This window comes from Prorops nasuta, unplaced genomic scaffold (genome assembly GCF_024137725.1).
Source record: "Prorops nasuta isolate Cenicafe-Biocafe unplaced genomic scaffold, Cenicafe_Pnas_1.2 PNAS00041, whole genome shotgun sequence".
Lineage (NCBI taxonomy): Eukaryota > Metazoa > Arthropoda > Insecta > Hymenoptera > Bethylidae > Prorops > Prorops nasuta.
In genome coordinates this window covers 1,263,641-1,286,205 of record NW_027116838.1, presented here as the reverse complement: position 1 = coordinate 1,286,205, position 22,565 = coordinate 1,263,641, and positions in this window count along the sequence as shown.

The window sequence follows — 22,565 nt, the reverse complement described above, 5'->3', positions numbered from 1 at the left end:
CTCTAGTCCCATATAAGTATTCCCTGACCCCATGTGAGTTACACTAGTTCCTTATAAGTACTCCCTGACCCCAAGTGAGTTACCCTAGCCCCTTTATAAGTATAACCTGGCCCCAAATGAGTTACCGTGGTCCCATATAAGTACTCCCAGACACCAAGTGAGTTACCCAAGACCCTTTATTATTACTCCATGACCCCAAGTGAGTTACCCCAGTCCCATATAAGTACTTCCTGATCCCAAGTGAGTTACCTTAGTACCTTGTAAGTACTCCCTGACCCCAAGTGAGTTTTCCTAGTCCCATATAGGTATTCCCTGACCCAAAGTGAGTTACCTTAGTCCCATATAGGTACTCCCTTACCCTAATTGAGTTACCCTAGCCCTTTTATAATTACTCCCTGACCCGAAGTGAGTTACACTAGTGCCATATTAGTACTCCCTGACACAATGCGAGGTAACCTAGTCCCATATAGGTATTCCCTGACCCCAAGTGAGTTACCTTAGTCCCATATAGGTACTCCCTTACCCCAATTGAGTTACCCTAGCCTTTTATAATCACTCCCTGACCCCAAGTGAGTTACCCTAGTCACACATAAGTACTCCCTGACTCCAAGTGAGTTGCCCTAGCCCCTTTATAAGTACTCCCTGACCCCAAGTATGGTACCCTAGTCCCATATAAGTACTCCCTGACCCCCAAGTGAGTTACACTAGTCCCATATAAGTACTCCCTGACCCCAAGTGAGTTACCCTAGTCCCATATACGTACTCCCTGACCCCAAGTGAGTTACCCTAGCCCCTTAATAAGTACACTCTGGACACATGTCAGTTACCCTGGTCCCATATATGTACTCAAAGATAACAAGTGAGTTACCGTAGTCCCGTATAAGTACTCCTTTACCCAAAGTGAGTTACCCTAGCCCCTTTATAAGTACTCCCTGACCCCAAGTGAGTTACCCTAGCCCCTATATAAGTACTCCCTGACCACAAGTGAGTTATCCTAGCCCCTTTATATGTACTCTCTGACCGCAAGTGAATTATCCTAGCCCCTTTATATGTACTCCCTGACCCCAAGTGAGTTAACCTAGCCCGTTTATATGTTCTCTCTGACCGCAAGTGCGTAACCCTAGTCCCATAGTAGTACTCCCTGACCCCAAGTGAGTTACCATAGCCCCTTTATAAGTACTCCCTAACCCAAAGTGAGTTATCCTATCCCCTTTATATGTACTCTCTGACCGCAAGTGAGTTACACTAGTCCCATATAAGAACTCCCTGTCCCTAAGTGAGTACCCTAGTCCCAAATAAGTACTCCCTGACCCCAAGTGTGTTACCATAGCCCCTTTATAAGTACTCCCTGACCCCAAGTGAGTTACCCTAGACCCCATTATAAGTACACCCTGGCCCCAAGTGAGTTACCCTGGTCCCATATAAGTACTCCCAGTCACCAAGTGAGTTAGCCTAGTCTAGTATAAGTACTCCTTGACCGAAAATGGGTTACCCTAGCCCCTTTATAAGTACTCCCTGACCCCAAGTGTGTTACCCTAGTTTCATATTAGTTCTACCTGGCCCCAAGTGAGTTACCATAGCCACTTTATAAGTACTCCCTGACCCCAAGTGAGTTATTCTAGCCCCTTTATATGTACTCCCTGACCCCAATTGAGTTATCCTAGCCCCTTTATATCTACTCTCTGACAGCAAGTGAGTTACCCTAGTCCCAAAAAAGTACTCCCTGACCCATAGTGAGTTACCCAAGACTCTTTATTATTACTCCATGACCCCAAGTGAGTTACCCTAGTCCCATATAAGTACTTCCTGATCCCAAGTGAGTTACCTTAGTACCTAATAAGTATTCCCTGACCCCAAGTGAGTTTTCCTAATCCCATATAGGTATTCCCTGACCCAAAGTGAGTTACCTTAGTCCCATATAGGTACTCCCTTACCCTAATTGAGTTACCCTAGCCCTTTTATAATTACTCCCTGACCCGAAGTGAGTTACCCTATGTAGCCCCTTTATAAGTACTCCCTGACCCCAAGTGAGTTACCCTAGACCCCATTATAAGTACACCCTGGCCCCAAGTGAGTTACCCTGGTCCCATATAAGTACTCCCAGTCACCAAGTGAGTTAGCCTAGTCTAGTATAAGTACTCCTTGACCGAAAATGGGTAACCCTAGCTCCTTTATAAGTACTCCCTGACCCCAAGTGAGTTACCCTAGCCCCTTTATATGTACTCTCTGACCGCAAGTGAGTTATCCTAGCCGCTTTATAAGTACTCCCTGACCCCAAGTGAGTTACCCCAGTGCCATATAAGTACTCCCTGACCCAATGCGAGTTACTCTAGTCCCATATAAGTACTCCCTGACTCCAAGTGAGTTACCCTAGTACAAATAAGTACTCCCTGACCCCAAGTAAGTTACCCTAGTCCCATATAAGTACTCCATGATCCCAAGTGAGTTACCTTAGTACCTTATAAGTACTACCTGACCCCAAGTGAGTTACCCTAGTCCCATATAGGTACTCCCTTACCCTAATTGAGTTACCCTAGCACTTTTATAATTACTCCCTGACCCCAAGTGAGTTACCCCAGTGCCATATAAGTGCTCCCTGACCCAATGCGAGTTACTCTAGTCCCATATAAGTACTCCCTGACCCCATGTGAGGTACACTAGTTCCTTATAAGTACTCACTGACCCCAAGTGAGTTACCTTAGTACCTTATAAGTATTCCCTGACCCCAAGTGAGTTTTCCTAGTGCCATATAGGTATTCCCTGACCCAAAGTGAGTTACCTTAGTCCCATATAGGTACTCCCTTACCCTAATTGAGTTACCCTAGCCCTTTTATAATTACTCCCTGACCCGAAGTGAGTTACCCTAGTCACACATAAGTACTCCCTGACACCAAGTGAGTTACCCTAGCCCCTTAATAAGTACACCCTGGACACAAGTGAGTTACCCTGGTCCCATATATGTACTCAAAGATAACAAGTGAGTTACCGTAGTCCCGTATAAGTACTCCTTTACCCAAAGTGAGTTACCCTAGCCCCTTTATAAGTACTCCCTGACCCCAAGTGAGTTACCCTAGCCCCTATATAAGTACTCCCTGACCACAAGTGAGTTATCCTAGCCCCTTTATATGTACTCTCTGACCGCAAGTGAATTATCCTAGCCCCTTTATATGTACTCCCTGACCCCAAGTGAGTTAACCTAGCCCGTTTATATGTTCTCTCTGACCGCAAGTGAGTAACCGTAGTCCCATAGTAGTACTCCCTGACCCCAAGTGAGTTACCATATCACCTTTGTAAGTACTCCCTAACCGCAAGTGAGTTACTCTAACCCCTTTATAAGTACTCCCTGACCCCAAGTGAGTTATCCTAGGCCCTTTATAAGTACACCCTGGCCCCAAGTGAGTTACCGTGGTCCCATATAAGTACTCACAGACACCAAGTGAGTTACCCCAGTGCCATATAAGTACTCCCTGACCCAATGCGAGTTACTCTAGTCCCATATAAGTACTCCCTGACCCCAAGTGAGTTACACTAGTCCCATATAAGTACTCCCTGACCCTAAGTGAGTTACCCTAGTCCCATATAAGTACTCCCTGACCCAAAGTGAGTTACCCTAGTCCCATATAAGTACTCCCAGACCCCAAGTGAGTTACTATAGCCCCATAGAAGTACTCTCGGACCCCAAGTGAGTTACCCTAGTAACATAGAAGTACTCCCTGACCCCAAGTGAGTTACCCTAGCTCCATAGAAGTACTCCCTGACCCCAAGTGAGTTACCCTAGCTCCATAGAAGTACTCCCTGACCCCAAGTGTGTTACCCTAGTCCCAAATAAGTACTCCCTGACCCCAAATGTGTTGTCCTAGCCCCTTTATATGAACTCTCTGACCGCAAGTGAGTTACCCTAGTCCCATATACGTACCCCACGACCCCAAGTGAGTTACCCTAGCCCCTATATAAGTACTCCCTGACCCCAAGTGAGTTATCCTAGCCCCTTCATATGTACTCCCTGGCCCCAAGTGAGTTACCCTAGTCCCATATAAGTACTCCTTGACCCCAAGTGAGTTAACCTAGCCCCTTTATAAGTACTCCCTGACCCCAAGTGTGTTACCCTGGTCCCTTATATGTACTCACTGAAACCAAGTGAGTTACCCTAGTCCCATATTAGTACTCCCTGACCACAAGTGAGTTACCCTAGTCTCCTAGAAGTACTCCCTGACCACAAGTGTGTTACCCTAGCCACATAGAAGGACTCCCTGACCCCAAGTGAGTTACCCTAGTCACATAGAAGTACACCCTGACACTAAGTGAGTTATCCTACCCCCTTTATATGTACTCCCAGACCCCAAGTGAGTTACCCTAGTCCCTTATAATTACTCCCTTACCCCAAGTGAGTTAACCTAGCCCCTTAATAAGTACACCCTGGCCACAAGTGAGTTACCCTGGTCCCATATAAGTACTCAAAGACACCAAGTGGGTTACCCTAGTCCCAAATAAGTACTCCTTGACCCAAAGTGAGTTACCCTAGCCCCTTTATAAGTACTCCCTGACCCCAAGTGAATTACCATATCACCTTTATAAGTACTCCCTGACCCCAAGTGAGTTATCCTAGCCCCTTTATATGTACTCTCTGACCGCAAGTGAGCTACCGTAGTCCCATTGTAGTACTCCCTGACCCCAAGTGAGTTATCCTAGCCCCTTTATATGTACTCCCTGACCCCAAGTGAGTTACCCTAGTCCCATATAAGTACTGCTTGACCCAAAGTGAGTTACCCTAGCCCCTATATAAGTACTCCCTGACCCCAAGTGACTTACCCTAGCCCTTTAATAAGTACACCCTGGCCCCAAGTGAGTTACCCTGATCCCATATAAGTAGTCAAAGACACCAAGTGAGTTACCCTAGTCCCTTTATAAGTACTTCCTGACCCCAAGTGAGTTATCCTAGCCCCTTTATATGTACTCTCTGACCGCAAGTGAGTTACCATAGTCCAATAAAAATACACCCTGACCCTATATGAGTTACCCTAGTCCCATATAACTACTCCCTGACCCCAAGTGAGTTACCCTAGTCCCACACAAGTACTCCCTGACCCCAAGGGATTTACCATATCACCTTTATAAGTACTCCCTGACCCGAAGTGAGTTACCCTAGTCCCTTATAAGTACTCCCTTACCCAAAGTGAGTTAACCTAGCCCCTTAATAAGTACACCCTGGCCACATGTGAGTTACACTAGCCCTTTAATAAGTACACCCCGGCCCCAAGTGAGTTATCCTGGCCCTTTTATATGTACTCCCTGACCCCAAGTGTGTTACCCTAGTCCCATATAAGTACTCCATGATCCCAAGTGAGTTACCTTAGTACCTTATAAGTACTCCCTAACCCCAAGTGAGTTACCCTAGTCCCATATAGGTACTCCCTTACCCTGAGTGAGTTACCCTAGCACTTTTATAATTACTCCCTGACCCCAAGTGAGTTACCCCAGTGCCATATAAGTACTCCCTGACCCAATGCGAGTTACTCTAGTCCCATATAAGTATTCCCTGACCCCATGTGAGTTACACTAGTTCCTTATAAGTACTCACTGACCCCAAGTGAGTTACACTAGTCCCATATAAGTACTCCCTGACACCAAGTGAGTTACCCTAGTCCCAAAAAAGTACTCCCTGACCCTAAGTGAGTTACCCTAGTCCCATATAAGTACTTCCTGATCCCAAGTGAGTTACCTTAGTACCTTATAAGTAATCCCTGACCCCAAGTGAGTTTTCCTAGTCCGATATAGGTATTCCCTGACCCCAAGTGAGTTACCTTAGTCCCATATAGGTACTCCCTTACCCCAAGTGAGTTACCCTAGCCTCTTAATAAGTACACCCTGGCCACAAGTGAGTTACCCTGGTCCCATATATGTACTCAAAGATAACAAGTGAGTTACCGTTGTCCCGTATAAGTACTCCTTGACCCAAAGTGAGTTACCATAGCCCCTTTATAAGTACCCCCTGACCCCAAGTGAGTTACCCTAGCCCCTTAATAAGTACTACCTGGCAACAAGTGAGTTACCCTGGTCCCATATATGTACTCAAAGATAACAAGTGAGTTACCGTTGTCCCGTATAAGTACTCCCTGACCCAAAGTGCGTTACCCTAGCCCCTTCTTAAGTACTCCCTGACCCTAAGTGAGTTACCCTAGCCACTTTATATGTACTCCCATACTCCAAGTGAGTTACCCTAGTCCCTTATAACTACCCCCTGACCCAAAGTGCGTTACCCTAGCCCCTTTATAAGTACTCCCTGACCCTAAGTGGGTTACCCTAGTCCCATATAAGTACTCCCAGACCCCAAGTGAGTTATCCTAGTCCCATAGAAGTACTCCCTGTCCCCAAGTGAGTTATTCTAGCCCCTTTATATGTACTCCCTGACCCCAATTGAGTTATCCTAGCCCCTTTATATCTACTCTCTGACAGCAAGTGAGTTACCCTAGTCTCATATAAGTAATCCCTTAACCCAAGTGAGTTACCATAGCCCCTTTATAAGTACTCCCTGACCCCAAGTGTGTTACCTTTTTCACATAAATGTACTCCCTGACCCCAAGTGAGTTATCCTATCCCCTTTATATGTACTCTCTGACCGCAAGTGAGTTACACTAGTCCCATATAAGAACTCCCAGTCCCTAAGTGAGTACCCTAGTCCCAAATAAGTACTCCCTGACCCCAAGTGTGTTACCATAGCCCCTTTATAAGTACTCCCTGACCCCAAGTGAGTTACCCTAGACCCCATTATAAGTACACCCTGGCCCCAAGTGAGTTACCCTGGTCACATATAAGTACTCCCAGTCACCAAGTGAGTTAGCCTAGTCTAGTATAAGTACTCCTTGACCGAAAATGGGTTACCCTAGCTCCTTTATAAGTACTCCCTGACCCCAATTGAGTTATCCTAGCCCCTTTATATCTACTCTCTGACAGCAAGTGAGTTACCCTAGTCCCAAAAAAGTACTCCCTGACCCATAGTGAGTTACACAAGACTCTTTATTATTACTCCATGACCCCAAGTGAGTTACCCTAGTCCCATATAAGTACTTCCTGATCCCAAGTGAGTTACCTTAGTACCTTATAAGTATTCCCTGACCCCAAGTGAGTTTTCCTAATCCCATATAGGTATTCCCTGACCCAAAGTGAGTTACCTTATTCCCATATAGGTACTCCCTTACCCTAATTGAGTTACCCTAGCCCATTTATAATTACTCCCTGACCCGAAGTGAGTTACCCTAGTCACACATAAGTACTCCCTGACACCAAGTGAGTTATCCTAGCCCCTTTATATGTACTCTCTGACCGCAAGTGAATTATCCTAGCCCCTTTATATGTACTCCCTGACCCCAAGTGAGATATCCTAGCCTCTTTATATGTACTCCCAGACCCCAAGTGAGTTACCCTAGTCCCTAATAACTACTCGCTGACCCCAAGTGAGTTACCCTAGCCCCTTTATAAGTACACCCTGGCCCCATGTGAGTTACCCTGGTCCCATATAAGTACTCCCTGACCCCAAGTGAGTTACCCTAGTCCCACACAAGTACTCCCTGACCCCAAGGGATTTACCATATCACCTTTATAAGTACTCCCTGACCCGAAGTGAGTTACCCTAGTCCCTTATAAGTACTCCCTTACCCAAAGTGAGTTAACCTAGCCCCTTAATAAGTACACCCTGGCCACATGTGAGTTACACTAGCCCTTTAATAAGTACACCCCGGCCCCAAGTGAGTTATCCTGGCCCTTTTATATGTACTCCCTGACCCCAAGTGTGTTACCCTAGTCCCATATAAGTACTCCATGATCCCAAGTGAGTTACCTTAGTACCTTATAAGTACTTTCTAACCCCAAGTGAGTTACCCTAGTCCCATATAGGTACTCCCTTACCCTGAGTGAGTTACCCTAGCACTTTTATAATTACTCCCTGACCCCAAGTGAGTTACCCCAGTGCCATATAAGTACTCCCTGACCCAATGCGAGTTACTCTAGTCCCATATAAGTATTCCCTGACCCCATGTGAGTTACACTAGTTCCTTATAAGTACTCACTGACCCCAAGTGAGTTACACTAGTCCCATATAAGTACTCCCTGACCCCAAGTGAGTTACCCTAGTCCCAAAAAAGTACTCCCTGACCCTAAGTGAGTTACCCAAGACCCTTTATTATTACTCCATGACCCCAAGTGAGTTACCCTAGTCCCATATAAGTACTTCCTGATCCCAAGTGAGTTACCTTAGTACCTTATAAGTACTCCCTGACCCCAAGTGAGTTTTCCTAGTCCCATATAGGTACTCCCTTACCCCAAGTGAGTTACCCTAGCCTCTTAATAAGTACACCCTGGCCACAAGTGAGTTACCCTGGTCCCATATATGTACTCAAAGATAACAAGTGAGTTACCGTTGTCCCGTATAAGTACTCCTTGACCCAAAGTGAGTTACCATAGCCCCTTTATAAGTACTCCCTGACCCCAAGTGAGTTACCCTAGCCCCTTAATAAGTACTACCTGGCAACAAGTGAGTTACCCTGGTCCCATATATGTACTCAAAGATAACAAGTGAGTTACCGTTGTCCCGTATAAGTACTCCCTGACCCAAAGTGCGTTACCCTAGCCCCTTCTTAAGTACTCCCTGACCCTAAGTGAGTTACCCTAGCCACTTTATATGTACTCCCATACTCCAAGTGAGTTACCCTAGTCCCTTATAACTACCCCCTGACCCAAAGTGCGTTACCCTAGCCCCTTTATAAGTACTCCCTGACCCTAAGTGGGTTACCCTAGTCCCATATAAGTACTCCCAGACCCCAAGTGAGTTATCCTAGTCCCATAGAAGTACTCCCTGTCCCCAAGTGAGTTATTCTAGCCCCTTTATATGTACTCCCTGACCCCAATTGAGTTATCCTAGCCCCTTTATATCTACTCTCTGACAGCAAGTGAGTTACCCTAGTCCCATATAAGTAATCCCTTAACCCAAGTGAGTTACCATAGCCCCTTTATAAGTACTCCCTGACCCCAAGTGTGTTACCTTTTTCACATAAATGTACTCCCTGACCCCAAGTGAGTTATCCTATCCCCTTTATATGTACTCTCTGACCGCAAGTGAGTTACACTAGTCCCATATAATAACTCCCAGTCCCTAAGTGAGTACCCTAGTCCCAAATAAGTACTCCCTGACCCCAAGTGTGTTACCATAGCCCCTTTATAAGTACTCCCTGACCCCAAGTGAGTTACCCTAGACCCCATTATAAGTACACCCTGGCCCCTAAGTGAGTTACCCTGGTCACATATAAGTACTCCCAGTCACCAAGTGAGTTAGCCTAGTCTAGTATAAGTACTCCTTGACCGAAAATGGGTTACCCTAGCTCCTTTATAAGTACTCCCTGAACCCAAGTGTGTTACCCTAGTTTCATATTAGCTTTACCTGGCCCCAAGTGAGTTACCATAGCCCCTTCATAAGTACTCCCTGACCCCAAGTTAGTTATCCTAGCCCCTTTATATGTACTTTCTGACCGCAAGTGAGTTACCCTAGCCCCTTTATATGTACTCTCTGACCGCAAGTGAGTTATCCTAGCCGCTTTATATGTACTCCCTGACCCCAAGTGAGTTACCCCAGTGCCATATAAGTACTCCCTTAACCCAAGTGAGTTACCATAGCCCCTTTATAAGTACTTCCTGACCCCAAGTGAGTTATCCTAGCCCCTTTATATGTACTCTCTGACCGCAAGTGAGTTACCATAGTCCAATAAAAATACACCCTGACCCTATGTGAGTTACCCTAGTCCCATATAACTACTCCCTGACCCCAAGTGAGTTACCATAGCCCCTTTATAAGTACTCCCTGACCCCAAGTGAGATATCCTAGCCTCTTTATATGTACTCTCTAACCACAAGTCAGTTATCCTAACCCCTTTATATGTACTCCCAGACCCCAAGTGAGTTACCCTAGTCCCTAATAATTACTCGCTGACCCCAAGTGAGTTACCCTAGCCCCTTTATAAGTACACCCTGGCCCCATGTGAGTTACCCTGGTCCCATATAAGTACTCCCTGACCCCAAGTGAGTTACCCTAGCCACTTTATATGTACTCCCATACTCCAAGTGAGTTACCCTAGTCCCTTATAACTACCCCCTGACCCAAAGTGCGTTACCCTAGCCCCTTTATAAGTACTCCCTGACCCTAAGTGGGTTACCCTAGTCCCATATAAGTACTCCCAGACCCCAAGTGAGTTATCCTAGTCCCATAGAAGTACTCCCTGTCCCCAAGTGAGTTATTCTAGCCCCTTTATATGTACTCCCTGACCCCAATTGAGTTATCCTAGCCCCTTTATATCTACTCTCTGACAGCAAGTGAGTTACCCTAGTCCCATATAAGTAATCCCTTAACCCAAGTGAGTTACCATAGCCCCTTTATAAGTACTCCCTGACCCCAAGTGTGTTACCTTTTTCACATAAATGTACTCCCTGACCCCAAGTGAGTTATCCTATCCCCTTTATATGTACTCTCTGACCGCAAGTGAGTTACACTAGTCCCATATAATAACTCCCAGTCCCTAAGTGAGTACCCTAGTCCCAAATAAGTACTCCCTGACCCCAAGTGTGTTACCATAGCCCCTTTATAAGTACTCCCTGACCCCAAGTGAGTTACCCTAGACCCCATTATAAGTACACCCTGGCCCCTAAGTGAGTTACCCTGGTCACATATAAGTACTCCCAGTCACCAAGTGAGTTAGCCTAGTCTAGTATAAGTACTCCTTGACCGAAAATGGGTTACCCTAGCTCCTTTATAAGTACTCCCTGAACCCAAGTGTGTTACCCTAGTTTCATATTAGCTTTACCTGGCCCCAAGTGAGTTACCATAGCCCCTTCATAAGTACTCCCTGACCCCAAGTTAGTTATCCTAGCCCCTTTATATGTACTTTCTGACCGCAAGTGAGTTACCCTAGCCCCTTTATATGTACTCTCTGACCGCAAGTGAGTTATCCTAGCCGCTTTATATGTACTCCCTGACCCCAAGTGAGTTACCCCAGTGCCATATAAGTACTCCCTTAACCCAAGTGAGTTACCATAGCCCCTTTATAAGTACTTCCTGACCCCAAGTGAGTTATCCTAGCCCCTTTATATGTACTCTCTGACCGCAAGTGAGTTACCATAGTCCAATAAAAATACACCCTGACCCTATGTGAGTTACCCTAGTCCCATATAACTACTCCCTGACCCCAAGTGAGTTACCATAGCCCCTTTATAAGTACTCCCTGACCCCAAGTGAGATATCCTAGCCTCTTTATATGTACTCTCTAACCACAAGTCAGTTATCCTAACCCCTTTATATGTACTCCCAGACCCCAAGTGAGTTACCCTAGTCCCTAATAATTACTCGCTGACCCCAAGTGAGTTACCCTAGCCCCTTTATAAGTACACCCTGGCCCCATGTGAGTTACCCTGGTCCCATATAAGTACTCCCTGACCCCAAGTGAGTTACCCTAGTCCCACACAAGTACTCCCTGACCCCAAGGGATTTACCATATCACCTTTATAAGTACTCCCTGACCCGAAGTGAGTTACCCTAGTCCCTTATAAGTACTCCCTTACCCAAAGTGAGTTAACCTAGCCCCTTAATAAGTACACCCTGGCCACATGTGAGTTACACTAGCCCTTTAATAAGTACACCCCGGCCCCAAGTGAGTTATCCTGGCCCTTTTATATGTACTCCCTGACCCCAAGTGTGTTACCCTAGTCCCATATAAGTACTCCATGATCCCAAGTGAGTTACCTTAGTACCTTATAAGTACTTTCTAACCCCAAGTGAGTTACCCTAGTCCCATATAGGTACTCCCTTACCCTGAGTGAGTTACCCTAGCACTTTTATAATTACTCCCTGACCCCAAGTGAGTTACCCCAGTGCCATATAAGTACTCCCTGACCCAATGCGAGTTACTCTAGTCCCATATAAGTATTCCCTGACCCCATGTGAGTTACACTAGTTCCTTATAAGTACTCACTGACCCCAAGTGAGTTACACTAGTCCCATATAAGTACTCCCTGACCCCAAGTGAGTTACCCTAGTCCCAAAAAAGTACTCCCTGACCCTAAGTGAGTTACCCAAGACCCTTTATTATTACTCCATGACCCCAAGTGAGTTACCCTAGTCCCATATAAGTACTTCCTGATCCCAAGTGAGTTACCTTAGTACCTTATAAGTACTCCCTGACCCCAAGTGAGTTTTCCTAGTCCCATATAGGTATTCCCTGACCCCAAGTGAGTTACCTTAGTCCCATATAGGTACTCCCTTACCCCAAGTGAGTTACCCTAGCCTCTTAATAAGTACACCCTGGCCACAAGTGAGTTACCCTGGTCCCATATATGTACTCAAAGATAACAAGTGAGTTACCGTTGTCCCGTATAAGTACTCCTTGACCCAAAGTGAGTTACCATAGCCCCTTTATAAGTACTCCCTGACCCCAAGTGAGTTACCCTAGCCCCTTAATAAGTACTACCTGGCAACAAGTGAGTTACCCTGGTCCCATATATGTACTCAAAGATAACAAGTGAGTTACCGTTGTCCCGTATAAGTACTCCCTGACCCAAAGTGCGTTACCCTAGCCCCTTCTTAAGTACTCCCTGACCCTAAGTGAGTTACCCTAGCCACTTTATATGTACTCCCATACTCCAAGTGAGTTACCCTAGTCCTTTATAAGTACTCCCTGACCCCAAGTGAGTTACCCTAGCCCCTATATAAGTACTCCCTGACCACAAGTGAGTTATCCTAGCCCCTTTATATGTACTCTCTGACCGCAAGTGAATTATCCTAGCCCCTTTATATGTACTCCCTGACCGCAAGTGAGTTAACCTAGCCCGTTTATATGTTCTCTCTGACCGCAAGTGCGTAACCCTAGTCCCATAGTAGTACTCCCTGACCCCAAGTGAGTTACCATAGCCCCTTTATAAGTACTCCCTAACCCAAAGTGAGTTATCCTATCCCCTTTATATGTACTCTCTGACCGCAAGTGAGTTACACTAGTCCCATATAAGAACTCCCTGTCCCTAAGTGAGTACCCTAGTCCCTTATAAGTACTCCCTGACCCCAAGTGTGTTACCATAGCCCCTTTATAAGTACTCCCTGACCCCAAGTGAGTTACCCTAGACCCCATTATAAGTACACCCTGGCCCCAAGTGAGTTACCCTGGTCCCATATAAGTACTCCCAGTCACCAAGTGAGTTAGCCTAGTCTAGTATAAGTACTCCTTGACCGAAAATGGGTTACCCTAGCCCCTTTATAAGTACTCCCTGACCCCAAGTGTGTTACCCTAGTTTCATATTAGTTCTACCTGGCCCCAAGTGAGTTACCATAGCCCCTTTATAAGTACTCCCTGACCCCAAGTGAGTTATTCTAGCCCCTTTATATGTACTCCCTGACCCCAATTGAGTTATCCTAGCCCCTTTATATCTACTCTCTGACAGCAAGTGAGTTACCCTAGTCCCAAAAAAGTACTCCCTGACCCATAGTGAGTTACCCAAGACTCTTTATTATTACTCCATGACCCCAAGTGAGTTACCCTAGTCCCATATAAGTACTTCCTGATCCCAAGTGAGTTACCTTAGTACCTTATAAGTATTCCCTGACCCCAAGTGAGTTTTCCTAATCCCATATAGGTATTCCCTGACCCAAAGTGAGTTACCTTAGTCCCATATAGGTACTCCCTTACCCTAATTGAGTTACCCTAGCCCTTTTATAATTACTCCCTGACCCGAAGTGAGTTACCCTAGTCACACATAAGTACTCCCTGACACCAAGTGAGTTACCCTAGCCCCTTAATAAGTACACCCTGGACACAAGTGAGTTACCCTGGTCCCATATATGTACTCAAAGATAACAAGTGAGTTACCGTAGTCCCGTATAAGTACTCCTTTACCCAAAGTGAGTTACCCTAGCCCCTTTATAAGTACTCCCTGACCCCAAATGAGTTACCCTAGCCCCTATATAAGTACTCCCTGACCACAAGTGAGTTATCCTAGCCCCTTTATATGTACTCCCTGACCCCAAGTGAGTTAACCTAGCCCGTTTATATGTTCTCTCTGACCGCAAGTGAGTAACCCTAGTCCCATAGTAGTACTCCCTGACCCCAAGTGAGTTACCATAGCCAATTTATATGTACTCCCAGACTCCAAGTGAGTTACCCTAGTCCCTTATAACTACCCCCTGACCCAAAGTGCGTTACCCTAGCCCCTTTATAAGTACTCCCTGACCCTAAGTGGGTTACCCTAGTCCCATATAAGTACTCCCAGACCCCAAGTGAGTTACCCTAGTCCCATAGAAGTACTCCCTGACCCCAAGTGAGTTATCCTAGCCCCTTTATATCTACTCTCTGACAGCAAGTGAGTTACCCTAGCCCCTATATAAGTACTCCCTGACCACAAGTGAGTTACCATAGCCCCTTTATAAGTACTCCCTGACCCCAAGTGTGTTACCTTATTCACATAAATGTACTCCCTGACCCCAAGTGAGTTATCCTATCCCCTTTATATGTACTCTCTGACCGCAAGTGAGTTACACTAGTCCCATATAAGAACTCCCTGTCCCTAAGTGAGTACCCTAGTCCCAAATAAGTACTCCCTGACCCCAAGTGTGTTACCATAGCCCCTTTATAAGTACTCCCTGACCCCAAGTGAGTTATCCTAGGCCCTTTATAAGTACACCCTGGCCCCAAGTGAGTTACCGTGGTCCCATATAAGTACTCACAGAAACCAAGTGAGTTACCCTAGCCCCTTTATATCTACTCTCTGACAGCAAGTGAGTTACCCTAGTCCCAAAAAAGTACTCCCTGACCCATAGTGAGTTACCCAAGACTCTTTATTATTACTCCATGACCCCAAGTGAGTTACCCTAGTCCCATATAAGTACTTCCTGATCCCAAGTGAGTTACCTTAGTACCTTATAAGTATTCCCTGACCCCAAGTGAGTTTTCCTAATCCCATATAGGTATTCCCTGACCCAAAGTGAGTTACCTTAGTCCCATATAGGTACTCCCTTACCCTAATTGAGTTACCCTAGCCCTTTTATAATTACTCCCTGACCCGAAGTGAGTTACCCTAGTCACACATAAGTACTCCCTGACACCAAGTGAGTTACCCTAGCCCCTTAATAAGTACACCCTGGACACAAGTGAGTTACCCTGGTCCCATATATGTACTCAAAGATAACAAGTGAGTTACCGTAGTCCCGTATAAGTACTCCTTTACCCAAAGTGAGTTACCCTAGCCCCTTTATAAGTACTCCCTGACCCCAAATGAGTTACCCTAGCCCCTATATAAGTACTCCCTGACCACAAGTGAGTTATCCTAGCCCCTTTATATGTACTCCCTGACCCCAAGTGAGTTAACCTAGCCCGTTTATATGTTCTCTCTGACCGCAAGTGAGTAACCCTAGTCCCATAGTAGTACTCCCTGACCCCAAGTGAGTTACCATAGCCAATTTATATGTACTCCCAGACTCCAAGTGAGTTACCCTAGTCCCTTATAACTACCCCCTGACCCAAAGTGCGTTACCCTAGCCCCTTTATAAGTACTCCCTGACCCTAAGTGGGTTACCCTAGTCCCATATAAGTACTCCCAGACCCCAAGTGAGTTACCCTAGTCCCATAGAAGTACTCCCTGACCCCAAGTGAGTTATCCTAGCCCCTTTATATCTACTCTCTGACAGCAAGTGAGTTACCCTAGCCCCTATATAAGTACTCCCTGACCACAAGTGAGTTACCATAGCCCCTTTATAAGTACTCCCTGACCCCAAGTGTGTTACCTTATTCACATAAATGTACTCCCTGACCCCAAGTGAGTTATCCTATCCCCTTTATATGTACTCTCTGACCGCAAGTGAGTTACACTAGTCCCATATAAGAACTCCCTGTCCCTAAGTGAGTACCCTAGTCCCAAATAAGTACTCCCTGACCCCAAGTGTGTTACCATAGCCCCTTTATAAGTACTCCCTGACCCCAAGTGAGTTATCCTAGGCCCTTTATAAGTACACCCTGGCCCCAAGTGAGTTACCGTGGTCCCATATAAGTACTCACAGAAACCAAGTGAGTTACCCTAGTCCCATATAAGTACTCCTTGAACCAATGTGAGTTAACCTAGCCCGTTTATATGTACTCTCTGAACGCAAGTGAGTAAACCTAGTCCCATAGTAGTACTCCCTGACCCCAAGTGAGTTACCATAGCCACTTTATATGTACTCCCAGACTCCAAGTGAGTTACCCTAGTCCCTTATAACTACTCCCTGACCCAAAGTGCGTTACCCTAGCCCTTTCTTAAGTACTCCCTGATCCTAAGTGGGTTACCCTAGTCCCATATAAGTACTCCCAGATCCCAAGTGAGTTACCCTAGTCCCATAGAAGTACTCCCTGACCCCAAGTGAGTTATCCTATCCCCTTTATATGTATTCTCTGACCGCAAGTGAGTTACCCTAGTCCTATATAAGTACTCCTTACCCCAAGTGAGTTACCATAGCCCCTTTATAAGTACTCCCTGACCCCAAGTGAGTTATCCTAGCCCCTTTATATGTACTCTCTTACCCTAAGTGAGTTACCCTAGTCCCATATAAGTACTCCCAGACCCCAAGTGAGTTACCCTAGTCCCATAGAAGTACTCCCTGACCCCAAGTGAGTTACCCCAGTGCCATATAAGTACTCCCTGACCCAATGCGAGTTACTCTAGTCCCATATAAGTACTCCCTGACCCCAAGTGAGTTACACTAGTCCCATATAAGTATTCCCTGACCCTAAGTGTGTTACCCTAGTCCCATATAAGTACTCCCTGACCCCAAGTGAGTTACCCTAGTACAAATAAGTACTCCCTGACCCCAAGTAAGTTACCCTAGTCCCATATAAGTACACCATGATCCCAAGTGAGTTACCTTAGTACCTTATAAGTACTCCCTTACCCCAAGTGAGTTACCCTAGTCCCATATAGGTACTCCCTTACCCTAATTGAGTTACCCTAGCACTTTTATAAGTACTCCCTGACCCCAAGTGAGTTACCCCAGTGCCATATAAGTACTCCCTGACCCAATGCGAGTTACTCTAGTCCCATATAAGTACTCCCTGACCCCAAGTGAGTTACACTAGTCCCATATAAGTACTCCCTGACCCTACGTGTGTTACCCTAGTCCCATATAAGTACTCCCTGACCCCCAAGTGAGTTACACTAGTCCCATATAAGTACTCCCTGAACCCAAGTGAGTTACCCTAGTCCCATATATGTACTCCCTGACCCCAAGTGAGTTACCCTAGTCCCATATAAGTACTCCCTGACCCCAAGTGAGTTACCCTAGTACAAATATAAGTACTCCCTGACCCAAGTAAGTTACCCTAGTCCCATATAAGTATTCCATGATCCCAAGTGAGTTACCTTTGTACCTTATAAGTACTCCCTTACCCCAAGTGAGTTACCCTAGTCCCATATAGGTACTCCCTTACCCTAATTGAGTTACCCTAGCACTTTTATAAGTACTCCCTGACCCCAAGTGAGTTACCCCAGTGCCATATAAGTACTCCCTGACCCAATGCGAGTTACTCTAGTCCCATATAAGTACTCCCTGACCCCAAGTGAGTTACACTAGTCCCATATAAGTACTCCCTGACCCTAAGTGAGTTACCCTAGTCCCATATAAGTACTCCCTGACCCAAAGTGAGTTACCCTAGTCCCATATAAGTACTCCCAGACCCCAAGTGAGTTACTATAGCCCCATAGAAGTACTCTCGGACCCCAAGTGAGTTACCCTAGTAACATAGAAGTACTCCCTGACCCCAAGTGAGTTACCCTAGCTCCATAGAAGTACTCCCTGACCCCAAGTGAGTTACCCTAGCTCCATAGAAGTACTCCCTGACCCCAAGTGTGTTACCCTAGTCCCAAATAAGTACTCCCTGACCCCAAATGTGTTGTCCTAGCCCCTTTATATGAACTCTCTGACCGCAAGTGAGTTACCCTAGTCCCATATACGTACCCCACGACCCCAAGTGAGTTACCCTAGCCCCTATATAAGTACTCCCTGATCCAAAGTGAGTTATCCTAGCCCCTTCATATGTACTCCCTGGCCCCAAGTGAGTTACCCTAGTCCCATATAAGTCCTCCTTGACCCCAAGTGAGTTAACCTAGCCCCTTTATAAGTACTCCCTGACCCCAAGTGTGTTACCCTGGTCCCTTATATGTACTCACTGAAACCAAGTGAGTTACCCTAGTCCCATATTAGTACTCCCTGACCACAAGTGAGTTACCCTAGTCTCCTAGAAGTACTCCCTGACCACAAGTGTGTTACCCTAGCCACATAGAAGGACTCCCTGACCCCAAGTGAGTTACCCTAGTCACATAGAAGTACACCCTGACACTAAGTGAGTTATCCTACCCCCTTTATATGTACTCCCAGACCCCAAGTGAGTTACCCTAGTCCCTTATAATTACTCCCTTACCCCAAGTGAGTTAACCTAGCCCCTTAATAAGTACACCCTGGCCACAAGTGAGTTACCCTGGTCCCATATAAGTACTCAAAGACACCAAGTGGGTTACCCTAGTCCCAAATAAGTACTCCTTGACCCAAAGTGAGTTACCCTAGCCCCTTTATAAGTACTCCCTGACCCCAAGTGAGTTACCATATCACCTTTATAAGTACTCCCTGACCCCAAGTGAGTTATCCTAGCCCCTTTATATGTACTCTCTGACCGCAAGTGAGCTACCGTAGTCCCATTGTAGTACTCCCTGACCCCAAGTGAGTTATCCTAGCCCCTTTATATGTACTCCCTGACCCCAAGTGAGTTACCCTAGTCCCATATAAGTACTGCTTGACCCAAAGTGAGTTACCCTAGCCCCTATATAAGTACTCCCTGACCCCAAGTGACTTACCCTAGCCCTTTAATAAGTACACCCTGGCCCCAAGTGAGTTACCCTGATCCCATATAAGTAGTCAAAGACACCAAGTGAGTTACCCTAGTCCCTTTATAAGTACTTCCTGACCCCAAGTGAGTTACCATAGTCCAATAAAAATACACTTTGACCCTATGTGAGTTACCCTAGTCCCATATAACTACTCCCTGACCCCAAGTGAGTTACCATAGCCCCTTTATAAGTACTCCCTGACCCCAAGTGAGATATCCTAGCCTCTTTATATGTACTCCCAGACCCCAAGTGAGTTACCCTAGTCCCTAATAACTACTCGCTGACCCCAAGTGAGTTACCCTAGCCCCTTTATAAGTACACCCTGGCCCCATGTGAGTTACCCTGGTCCCATATAAGTACTCCCTGACCCCAAGTGAGTTACCCTAGTCCCACACAAGTACTCCCTGACCCCAAGGGATTTACCATATCACCTTTATAAGTACTCCCTGACCCGAAGTGAGTTACCCTAGTCCCTTATAAGTACTCCCTTACCCAAAGTGAGTTAACCTAGCCCCTTAATAAGTACACCCTGGCCACATGTGAGTTACACTAGCCCTTTAATAAGTACACCCCGGCCCCAAGTGAGTTATCCTGGCCCTTTTATATGTACTCCCTGACCCCAAGTGTGTTACCCTAGTCCCATATAAGTACTCCATGATCCCAAGTGAGTTACCTTAGTACCTTATAAGTACTTTCTAACCCCAAGTGAGTTACCCTAGTCCCATATAGGTACTCCCTTACCCTGAGTGAGTTACCCTAGCACTTTTATAATTACTCCCTGACCCCAAGTGAGTTACCCCAGTGCCATATAAGTACTCCCTGACCCAATGCGAGTTACTCTAGTCCCATATAAGTATTCCCTGACCCCATGTGAGTTACACTAGTTCCTTATAAGTACTCACTGACCCCAAGTGAGTTACACTAGTCCCATATAAGTACTCCCTGACCCCAAGTGAGTTACCCTAGTCCCAAAAAAGTACTCCCTGACCCTAAGTGAGTTACCCAAGACCCTTTATTATTACTCCATGACCCCAAGTGAGTTACCCTAGTCCCATATAAGTACTTCCTGATCCCAAGTGAGTTACCTTAGTACCTTATAAGTACTCCCTGACCCCAAGTGAGTTTTCCTAGTCCCATATAGGTACTCCCTTACCCCAAGTGAGTTACCCTAGCCTCTTAATAAGTACACCCTGGCCACAAGTGAGTTACCCTGGTCCCATATATGTACTCAAAGATAACAAGTGAGTTACCGTTGTCCCGTATAAGTACTCCTTGACCCAAAGTGAGTTACCATAGCCCCTTTATAAGTACTCCCTGACCCCAAGTGAGTTACCCTAGCCCCTTAATAAGTACTACCTGGCAACAAGTGAGTTACCCTGGTCCCATATATGTACTCAAAGATAACAAGTGAGTTACCGTTGTCCCGTATAAGTACTCCCTGACCCAAAGTGCGTTACCCTAGCCCCTTCTTAAGTACTCCCTGACCCTAAGTGAGTTACCCTAGCCACTTTATATGTACTCCCATACTCCAAGTGAGTTACCCTAGTCCCTTATAACTACCCCCTGACCCAAAGTGCGTTACCCTAGCCCCTTTATAAGTACTCCCTGACCCTAAGTGGGTTACCCTAGTCCCATATAAGTACTCCCAGACCCCAAGTGAGTTATCCTAGTCCCATAGAAGTACTCCCTGTCCCCAAGTGAGTTATTCTAGCCCCTTTATATGTACTCCCTGACCCCAATTGAGTTATCCTAGCCCCTTTATATCTACTCTCTGACAGCAAGTGAGTTACCCTAGTCCCATATAAGTAATCCCTTAACCCAAGTGAGTTACCATAGCCCCTTTATAAGTACTCCCTGACCCCAAGTGTGTTACCTTTTTCACATAAATGTACTCCCTGACCCCAAGTGAGTTATCCTATCCCCTTTATATGTACTCTCTGACCGCAAGTGAGTTACACTAGTCCCATATAATAACTCCCAGTCCCTAAGTGAGTACCCTAGTCCCAAATAAGTACTCCCTGACCCCAAGTGTGTTACCATAGCCCCTTTATAAGTACTCCCTGACCCCAAGTGAGTTACCCTAGACCCCATTATAAGTACACCCTGGCCCCTAAGTGAGTTACCCTGGTCACATATAAGTACTCCCAGTCACCAAGTGAGTTAGCCTAGTCTAGTATAAGTACTCCTTGACCGAAAATGGGTTACCCTAGCTCCTTTATAAGTACTCCCTGAACCCAAGTGTGTTACCCTAGTTTCATATTAGCTTTACCTGGCCCCAAGTGAGTTACCATAGCCCCTTCATAAGTACTCCCTGACCCCAAGTTAGTTATCCTAGCCCCTTTATATGTACTTTCTGACCGCAAGTGAGTTACCCTAGCCCCTTTATATGTACTCTCTGACCGCAAGTGAGTTATCCTAGCCGCTTTATATGTACTCCCTGACCCCAAGTGAGTTACCCCAGTGCCATATAAGTACTCCCTTAACCCAAGTGAGTTACCATAGCCCCTTTATAAGTACTTCCTGACCCCAAGTGAGTTATCCTAGCCCCTTTATATGTACTCTCTGACCGCAAGTGAGTTACCATAGTCCAATAAAAATACACCCTGACCCTATGTGAGTTACCCTAGTCCCATATAACTACTCCCTGACCCCAAGTGAGTTACCATAGCCCCTTTATAAGTACTCCCTGACCCCAAGTGAGATATCCTAGCCTCTTTATATATACTCTCTAACCACAAGTCAGTTATCCTAACCCCTTTATATGTACTCCCAGACCCCAAGTGAGTTACCCTAGTCCCTAATAATTACTCGCTGACCCCAAGTGAGTTACCCTAGCCCCTTTATAAGTACACCCTGGCCCCATGTGAGTTACCCTGGTCCCATATAAGTACTCCCTGACCCCAAGTGAGTTACCCTAGTCCCACACAAGTACTCCCTGACCCCAAGGGATTTACCATATCACCTTTATAAGTACTCCCTGACCCGAAGTGAGTTACCCTAGTCCCTTATAAGTACTCCCTTACCCAAAGTGAGTTAACCTAGCCCCTTAATAAGTACACCCTGGCCACATGTGAGTTACACTAGCCCTTTAATAAGTACACCCCGGCCCCAAGTGAGTTATCCTGGCCCTTTTATATGTACTCCCTGACCCCAAGTGTGTTACCCTAGTCCCATATAAGTACTCCATGATCCCAAGTGAGTTACCTTAGTACCTTATAAGTACTTTCTAACCCCAAGTGAGTTACCCTAGTCCCATATAGGTACTCCCTTACCCTGAGTGAGTTACCCTAGCACTTTTATAATTACTCCCTGACCCCAAGTGAGTTACCCCAGTGCCATATAAGTACTCCCTGACCCAATGCGAGTTACTCTAGTCCCATATAAGTATTCCCTGACCCCATGTGAGTTACACTAGTTCCTTATAAGTACTCACTGACCCCAAGTGAGTTACACTAGTCCCATATAAGTACTCCCTGACCCCAAGTGAGTTACCCTAGTCCCAAAAAAGTACTCCCTGACCCTAAGTGAGTTACCCAAGACCCTTTATTATTACTCCATGACCCCAAGTGAGTTACCCTAGTCCCATATAAGTACTTCCTGATCCCAAGTGAGTTACCTTAGTACCTTATAAGTAC